A 9,625-nucleotide genomic window follows, 5' to 3' on the forward strand; every position below is an offset into this window, starting at 1 on the left:
CCCTTGTCCTAGCGCTAGCTTGGTGTTCTGACCATACTTGACCTCAATGTTGTATCCTTGGAGCACCATCATCCACGTCGCAATGCGGCTGTTTGACACTCTTCCTTCGCGCAGACGCTGGCTGTTTAGGAAGGTGACAGGCTGATGACACGTTTCAATGATCACTTTCTGTCCACCGATGTAACTACGAAAGTGTTCGACGGCCCAGACTGTAGAGAGGAGAGCTCTCTCGCAGTCTGAGAACTGGAGTTCCACCTTGCTCAGAGGCTTGCTGGCGTATGCCACAACTCTCATGTCCTGATCGTGTTTCTGCTTCAAAGCAGCGCTCAGGCAGTGAGAGGAGAAAGTAGCCTCTATGTAGAACTCTTTATCCTTGTCTGGGTAAGCCAGACAGGGTGCGGACGCCAACTTCTGTTTTAGGAACTGGAAGGAGAGTTCTTGGGGTCTGTCCCACACGAAAGGTGTGTCGTTCCGAAGCAGCTCAGTGAGGAGCCTCGCTGTTTCAGCGTACTCCTCAATGAACTGCCTGGAGTAGTTGCAGACTCCAAGGAAGCTCCTGAGTTCAGTCAGATTAGCTGGGGCTTTGATGTCCTGAATGGCTCTAATGCGTCCCGCTTGGGGCTCGACTCCATTAGGGCCAACCAGCAGTCCAACATACTCCACTTTGGTTCGACACCACTGTCCCTTGAGAATCGCCAATTTAGCTCCGGCGTCAGCGAGCTGTTGCAGCACGTGACGGAGTTCGGCCAGGTGCTCCTCGAAGGTTCGACTCCTCATCAAGATGTCATCGACATATATGAGGTTCCCTCTAGAAGCAGCATCTGACATGGCTTTGTGGAGGAAGATGTTGAACTCTGCAGGTGAGTTAGAGTAGCCAAAGGGGCAGCGGTTCCAAGTATATTGGCGATTTCCAAAGGAGAAAGCCAGTTTATACTGGTCCGCCGGCTCAACCTTCATGGTCCAGAAGCCGTTGGCTACGTCAACCGTAGAGAAGAAACGAGCATCTCTGACTCTGGCTAGCTCCTGATCTAAATGGATCATAGGCCACCTGGAGAGAGGTACTTGTTTGTTCAGTGCACGATAGTCTATGGTGAGACGCCATTTCCCAGTCGGTTTCAGAACCGGCCAGATGGGAGAGTTGTAAGTGGAGTTACACTCTCTGATGATGTTTTTCTCCTTCAGCTGATCGAGGATCTCCTGGATCGACTCATAAGCAGCGAGGGGAATCTTGTACTGACGTACAAAAGTAGGAGGGGCATTTGGGTTCGTCGGAATGCGAACCGTATGCAGGTTTGTGAGTCCACAGTCCAGGGAGTCCCTGGATAAAACGGACTGAAACTCATAGAACAGGCTTCTAAGCTGTGCTCTCTGCTCCTCTGATTCCAGCGCATCCGCTTTGTCAAGCTGCTGGCTGACTTCGGCTTCAAAGCCGTCATAAGGTTCAGAGGAGGAGGGTCTCTGGTGTTCCGGGCTTTCAACCGGTGACTCAGAGGGTTGAGTATTTATTGCAAAAACCGTTAGACACTGACCGCCGTCAGTATCTAAGGTTGCACTGCAAATGGGTTCCTCAGGAAGGGCTTCATGCCGCTTGATGGTAATCATTTGTGAGGGGAACGTACTGAATGTGTCTGCACCAACCTGTCTGTCATTCAAGAACAACGGAAGTTGTCCGATCACGGGGACTGAAAGTTCGAAGTCATGGAATGAGCTATCTATCAGCATGCCCAAGGGCTTTCCTTCCGGCATGTGGATAGGACTCCGGGTCGGATTTTCGACCAACAAGTAGGTAGAACGATTGTTCAGCTCCAAGAGTGGCGTGCCACAGACGGCTAAGTTGAGCTCCAAGAAGTGTGGTGATGGCTGGAAGAAGGCCTGTGTGCCTGTCAGCTTCTGATGCTTCATCAGAGTCAGACGAACAGGCACTCCTTTGACCAGTGGGGGCAGAACCGTGCTGGCCTCAACCACTGCACGGCAGGCCTGTGGAATGGTCTGACCGGACAGCAAGTGTTCAGGGCCTTCTGAGCCAGGCTCAGAGGATGGTGTGGTCCGGGCCCAAAGGACTTGATTGCAAGTGTCCAGCTGGGCACCGAGTCGAACCAGCAGATCTGCTCCAATGAGTGCAGGTGGATCAAGCTGTGGTATGATGCTGAATGTATGTGTGAGCTGTCTTGCTCCAAGTTGGATAGTCAGAGAGCAGACCTCTGGCGCTTTCAGGAGCCTCTGCGGCCAAGTAGGTGACAAGAGCCGATGGCTATGTGTCACACTGACCAGAAGGGGGTCCTTCTGACGCAGGTGTTCAAACGTCTGCTGGCTGATGGCTGACTTTTCAGACCAAAGAGCAAGGCGAGCATCTGAGATGTGGGTGCAGTTGATGGTAAGACCACCAACTATGTGTGGTGCATATGGCTGCAGGCTGACGTTCTTCAGCGAGCAGAGAAAAGATGAATGTGTGCGGAACGGAGTTCCAGGAGCGGTTTCATGCCTTTGCAGGCGGACATCGTCTGTGGGAGCTGTAGGGAGGGGCATGACCTTGGAACAAGGGTTTTGCTGCTCACTTATGCTGACTTCAAGAATGGAGGATGGTCGGCTGCTATCCGGGTTCCAGGGCTTAGGTGTGTCCACCTGGGCCCACAGTTGACCCTTCTGGCAGTCGATGAGGGGAGCTAGACGTTCAAGCAGGTCCTGACCAATGAGAAGTGGTTCAGTGTCTAGCTGGCAGACATAAAACGGGTGAACCAGAGTCATGTCTTGGAAGGTGATATCCAGCCACGCCCGGTGAGTGATACACTCCCGGGTCTGGGTGTAGCTGGTGATTTTCAGGTCACAGGGTTCTACCTGGACTGGTTTCCCGAGCGACCGCATGGTGTCAGACACGCGATGGAACAGTGTGGAGCACATCAGGGTGATTTCTGAGCCGGTATCCAGCAGAGCATCAACCTGTATGCATCCACCTACGTTGGTGCTACAGTACAAACGGTGAGCATGATCATGGTTTGTTAAGTCACCAAGGAACTTCAGAAATTTAGTATCAGGTTTCTCTGGGGGGTAGATTTCAGGAGACTCCTGTGATCTACCAGTAGTGTTCCCCCAGCTGATCAGGTAGGTCCTGGCCACGCTGGGGGTTTGAGACACACCTAGTCATGCGGACGTTGGCTCTGGGTCTGGCTTCTTAGAAGAAGACTTTGGTGCAGGGGTCTCTTCTGCAGATCTCAGCTGTTCCTTCTGTTTAGCTAGGAACTGCTGAAACATCTCCTGGAGGTCGGCTTTGGTCAAGTACTCCTCTGCGGACTTGCGTTCGGGACTTACCTGTTGGCGGCGCTCCTTAAACCTTCCACTGTTCCAACCTACCTGCCGTTGGTTTTGGTTGGGCCACTTCCTGTCTGATTGTCCAGACCTAGGCGGCCGATTAGCACCCCCCTTCCCCTGTTGAGGAGATTGGGACTGCTCTCGCGGTTTAGCAGGTCTAGGTTTAGCATATTTTGGCTTAGTGGGTGGAGCTTCTGTGCCTTCAAGCTCCAAACGCGGCTCGGTGTCGGGAGCTAGGTGCATGACGCGGTGATGTGCGTCAGGCTTTTGGGGCTTTCTGCCAGCTTCCCAAGCCTGTTGGGCGTATCTCCTAACCTCCTGAGTTGTCAGTTTTTTCATCCGACAATACATTGAGACTTCGGAGCGAACACACTCGTGCAGGTTGTGAATGAACAGGGATCTGAAGGCAGGGTCTTCCTTGAGCCCAGGACCGTTTCGACCTTGGAAATAAGCACTTTTTAGTCGGCGATAATACTCTCTGGGGGGTTCGTTTCTCCAGTGTTTGATGGAGAAGGCCCCCATTGTAGCTGACGCAGAGTCTGCATACGTGGCGTATTCATCCCTCAACGCTCGGCAGAGCGAGGAGTACCGATCTCGAATGTCAGGTGGTAGAGTTTCCATGAAACCGTGCACCGTTCTAGATGTGGTTTTCCAAATTAGCTTGAGCTTTTCCCTTGAAGAGGGTGCTGGAAGATCAAGCAGACAACGTTCTATCTCCCTGAGATAATCGTCGACATTGGATTCATTGGTGTTAGGATCAAAGCGTTCTATGTCTTTAGCTAGCGATTCAATTTGACGTACACGGAGCCCTGACTCACGGTACGGCGCGTCATCCTCTGACTCTGACCCACCGTCTGTCTCAGAGGGCGCTGGATATCGCTGGTGTGCTCTGGGCTCCCAATGTTGACTCCTGGGGCCCAAATTGGGGTCCGGCATGCTGTGGCGGGCTGCTGGTACGTCACGTGGGTGTCTTGGGAGGTCCTCCTCCCGGGGCACGTCTGCGTAGTGCAGCCTGCGTCTTTCAACTGGGGCATCTGCGTAATACGCTCTGTCCGGGTACGGACTGGCGTATGATGCTTTGTCCTGCAGCTGGTTATCAGCATGCCAAATACCGGAGTAGCTAGGATGGGTGGATGGTTGAGGTGCAGCTTGGGGTGCATAACCCCAATCGGCACCTTGCACCCTTCGTGGACTGGGGGAGCGGTCTAAATAGAGGTGCCGCTCGGCTGGTCGGCTTCTCACTAATTGAGAAGGCCGTGAAGATGAGGGTGGTGGTCCAACCTGGGGTTCGAGGGCGAACTGCCCTCGGCCCCTAGGTGGTCCTGAATGCCCTATAGTGTGTGTAGGGAACGGGGCCGCAGGTTGGGACAGATGAGCTTCATCTCTCCCCTGCGGCGTGCGTCCATCCAGAGAGTCATGGTGTTTCCCCCCTTCCCACTGTCTGTTGTCATCAGCAGAGGGGGGCGGGGTCTTCTCCCCATCTTCCCCAGAATCGGTGCTGGTGTTGTCTTCCTCGATCGGCCTTCCATTTCGCTGTTTTTCAGCTAGCATACTCTGGAGGTTCATGATCTTCTGACCACGTTGGAGTCCTCTCTGATAGAGGATCAGGGCTAACTTAGCTAAGTGAACCTGGATTGGTTTTGTACCATCCAGGTTTTCTATTTGGTCAATTACAGCTTCTAGCTCGTCGCTACGCTGTTCTTCAGTGAAATCCCTAGAAGGGTAGTCGGGTTCTCGAGCAACCGCGACCAGTTTGGACAATATTTGTCCAGAAAGTAGGCCAGGTTCACATTTGTGGGCCGCAGCGCCACCTGGTTGCTGGGAGTTGGTCAGTTCACTACTCTGTCCCTCCATTTTAACAACCGAACCAAAATAGCCTAGTAGAGCTTCTGCAGATAGCTCAAACTGCACCTTTTGGCAGCAAACTGCTAGCTTTGTAGCAGAAAAACACTAAATTAACCTTTGTGCGCACAGGTTTTAGCGTTTTAAGATTGCACGGAATGCCGTGACTGACGCTTAAAATACTATTCCTTTCAGTATTTTAGCAAAAGCTGGTGCGTTGCCGTAGCAACGTCTTACAACACTTGCAGTGTTAAATATGCTAGTTATTCCTTCAGAATATTAGCAAACAGGGTGTTATCAGTCTTTGAGTGAAGGTTTCAGTTAGTTATAATAGCCACTGTGAGTTAAAGTCGCTAAATTAGCAGTTAATTTTAGCCTAAAAGGGTTAGTCAGAATTACTTACACACTGCACCTTTAATGAAGAACTGAATTTTAACCTAAAAGGTTAACCAGAATTAATTACACGTTGCACCTTTAAGGAAAAACTGAATTTTAACCTAAAAGTCAACCAGAATTAATTTACACGTTGCACCTTTAAAGAAGCACTGAGTTACTGGTGAGAGTTCGATGCAGCTTCCTGCTCAGCGAAATCAGCACCACTCTGTTGCTGGTTCAAGGCTGAACAACTGATTATTTTTAATTCAAGCTCTTTGGATTTATTTGTTTGTTTGTGCCGGATAGAAATCTCTGTGTATCCAAGCCTCACGCGGGCTGCACCAATTAATGTTGGGGTTATTAGGAGCGAACAATTAGTAAGCTTCAACTTACTTTTGGATTCTTCAATAAATTCTGTAAATATGTAAATATTTACTGATTTATTAATTAATTAAGATATTCTTAGATATACGGGGCACCATTCCCCTTTAACCGGGGAAAAATTGAATCCAAAACTCTTATCAGTCTTTCTTGAAGTTCGTAGAATCCTTGGAGCAGAGACTTCTCTTCGACACAACAAAGCTACTGGAGACGAAAATCTGAATTTTATAACGTTTAATTAACAATTTGTCAAATGAATAAACAGTGGCATAAATGACTAATAACCATGTGATATAATAAAAGGATGTATATTCAAAATAATGTTCAAGGTGTTTTGTGTGTATGTATGTGTGTGTGTGTTTCTAAAATGGAGTCTGTATGCAAGATGGCTGACCCCTTTGTCTGGCTAAAGTGTGAGTGGCAACTTGCACTTTAACTTCCAAGGCACTTAGAATCATCAGTAACTTAACCTTAAATTCACTCAAAACATTTCAAAGGATAATGAAACAACACAAAGGATTAATCACGAATAATATCTTTTAGTTTAACCACGTGGCCAAGCAGAAAACATTTAAAGATACCAAACAATGATCAATAAGCAGTTTATTTATTCAAAATGACCCGAAGGACGAATTGGGAGCGAAAGAGGAAAACACGAAGCTACTTTTTAAGCAATAGCGCGGTTTTATTGCTTATTCTGGACTATAGAGGAAACGGGAGAAGAAAAGGAGAGAGAAAAAATGAGTTTTCTGATCACCAGAAGAGCAGCAAGGCGTCCCCCGCTGTTATGATTTGACGGTTCTCCGTTTTTCTCCACAGTTTTCAGCGTCATCCGTCGGTTTGATGCTTTCTCCGTTGTTTGGCTCCACGAGTGTTTCTCCACGGGCTGGACACAAAGAGAACGAAGTTTCTTTTGTGCTGAGTTTGACAACTTACAGCGTCTCTGAGAGCTGAATGGAGCTCCGCTCGTTCCCAGTCAGGTCCCGATGATGGTGGAGTGGTTTCCAGCGGTTGCGTGGCTCAACTTGGGCACTTAGAGCTTCCGCGTGCTCAAGTTGTCGGAGCGTTCGACAAGCGTGTCCTTACCGCCAGGTATCCTGGGCAAAAGAACGAGGTTTCTTTGTCTCTGCTGAAGATTTATGGTCTTAGTTCGCGGGAAAAGCTCCACGGCTTCCCGCACATGCGCAGAACGTGTTTCTGGTACTAGGCAGTGACATCACCCAATGCTTCCGTGTGCAAAGCATCATGGGAAATGAAGTTTCTTGGCGCTGATGTGATTATTTGCTTTTCAGAGCAATTTAAGCACAGTCATTTTGGAGAAAATCACTGCATAGTAATTTCCTCATGAGGTCAGACCCTCAACACCATAAACATGTGAAGACGGCCTTGGCGAAAACAAGCCTACCGAAAGGACAGCTGACCATGAAACAAGCACTGACACCAACTCTACCTCCGTCAAGTCCACGTGCAAAACAGATAACCCGGCTCATTGGTGAGTTCATAGCGGACTACATGGCTCCATTTAACATAGAAGCAAACAGAAAATTCATCCAAATGTTCAAGGTGCTGGAGCCCAAGTTTAAGATGCCATGCCGGGGACATTTTTCAGAGAAGGTAATCCCGGAAATTTACAATGAAACGAAACAAAGCGTGAAAGAGTGTCTAAAAAATGCCGACCGCGTCACTCTGACCACCGACAGCTGGACCTCGCGTGCAACACAGAGTTATGTCACCATTACGGCACAAGTCATCATCGAAAAATGGGAGAGTAAAAGCTTTGTGTTGCAAACTCGTGAGCTAAGTGAAAGTCATACTGGTGTTAACATAGCTCAAGTGTTGAGAAATTCACTGAGTGAGTGGGAGCTAACAAGGCCACACACAACCATTGCTTGTGTCACAGACAACGCGAGCAACATGGACATTGCTGTGAGAGAGAGCGGTCTCCACCCTCACATCAAGTGCTTGGCGCATGTTGTGAATCTGGCCAGTAAGAGAGGCTTGGCTGTATCCCGCGTTGCGCGCCTTCTTGGTCGTGTGTGAAGAATAACTACATTTTTTCACAAGAGCACCACGGCCACCGCAGTCCTGACCAACAAGCAAACCCAGTTGGAACTGCCTCGGCATAAACTCATCACCGATGTCCAGACCAGGTGGAACAGCACGTAGGAAATGCTGGCGCGCTACCTGGAGCAGCAAGCAGCTGTCTCAGCAGCGTTGAGCTGCCCAGAAATCCGAAGGAATGCGAGAGAAATCGACACTCTGGATCACACTGATATATCAGATGTAGAAGACATAGTGAAACTGCTTAAGCCACTGAAGACAGCCACAACTGTTGTCTGTGATGAAAAAGAGCCCACTGTTTCACTGATAATGCCACTGAAGTACATGATCGAGCAAAGCATGTCACCAAACGGAAATGACACACAGACCATCGCCAACATGAAAAGCGCCATCTTACTCGACATCTCAGACCGATGCACCGGGGACTGTAATGATGTGCTGCAGGAGTGCACAGCGCTTGACCCACGATTCAGAAGCCTGTCCCATCTGAATGATGAACAACGTGAGTGCATCTATGCCCGAATATGTGAAAAAGCTTCAGCACTTCATGAGCAGCGCAACCAGGTAGGCTAACTTTTATTGGGGAAAAAGAGGTTTCCTGCTGCATGTGTGTAACTGTATGTATGTGCAGGCCAGAGTCTGAAAACTTATTTCTCATGTTTTTTTATTAGTCCATCAGAGAGAGAGTGAATGAGAGTGAAGGACAGAAATGTTTAACTAGTTTTTCTATTTTATTTATTTTCAGACCAGTTACACTGATGAAAGAACCACTAGGGCCAGTGCTTCAACATCAGAGGCAGCAGCAGAGCAGGCCAGGGTCATGGTTGAGGCAGCACAGGGAGCAGAGCAGAGCCAGGAAGAGCCAGTAGAAGGAGAAAGGCAGATGCAGGATGCAACACAGCCTCCCCCACCAAAGAAGACAGCGTTGGAAGATCTCCTTGGGAGCTCCTACACTACTGTTGAGACAGTGCAGACCAGCAGAGGAATTGAAATGGAGATACTCTCCTACAGGAGTGGGATTCCCATCCCACTCAACAGAAGTCCACTTGAGTGGTGGAAAGTTAATGCTTATGCTTACCCCATACTTGCCTCCCTTGCCAAAGCCTACCTTTGCATTCCTGCTACATCAGTGCCCAGTGAGCGTCTTTTCCACAGCAGGAGACATTGTGTCTGCTCAGAGATCACTGATTACACCAGAACATGTTGATATGTTAGTTTTTTTGAAGAAGAACCAGTCCTGAGATAAGATAACCAAGGCCTATAGCAGCACTAAGGGTGTTCCTGTTTGTGTTTGGCCTGTTAGGCCTTGTGTTTCCCTGTGTGCAACTGGAAAAAAAATAAACAAGTTGTTATTATACAGTAATATTTTTTCCTTTTTTTTTCTTATCTGATATCGTATCGTGACGTATCGTTTCGTGCCTCAGACATATCGAGGTGCATCGTATCGTGAGTTTAGGTAGATCGTCCCATTCCTAGTTTGTACTGTATTGTATAATAAATAGTTTTATATTTGACGTGTTTGATTAGAAACTATAAATGTTTACTAAATATATTTGTATATGTCATAACCTGCCTTCATTTTATTTCTTAAGAGTAAAATCCCTCTACTGTGGATTTAGTTCTGTGTTATAATCCAACCCCTCCTCTTTAATCCGGGCTT

General features: G+C 48.4%; 1 protein-coding gene across 1 annotated transcript in view; it reads left to right on the forward strand.

Annotated features, from left to right (window-relative positions):
• Window positions 1–9,625, forward strand: part of LOC139063677 (uncharacterized) — a 642,331-nt gene that overhangs the window by 37,525 nt on the left and 595,181 nt on the right. The gene's annotated exons all lie outside the window — the stretch shown is intronic.

Source organism: Nothobranchius furzeri, chromosome 17 (assembly GCF_043380555.1).
Source record: "Nothobranchius furzeri strain GRZ-AD chromosome 17, NfurGRZ-RIMD1, whole genome shotgun sequence".
Lineage (NCBI taxonomy): Eukaryota > Metazoa > Chordata > Actinopteri > Cyprinodontiformes > Nothobranchiidae > Nothobranchius > Nothobranchius furzeri.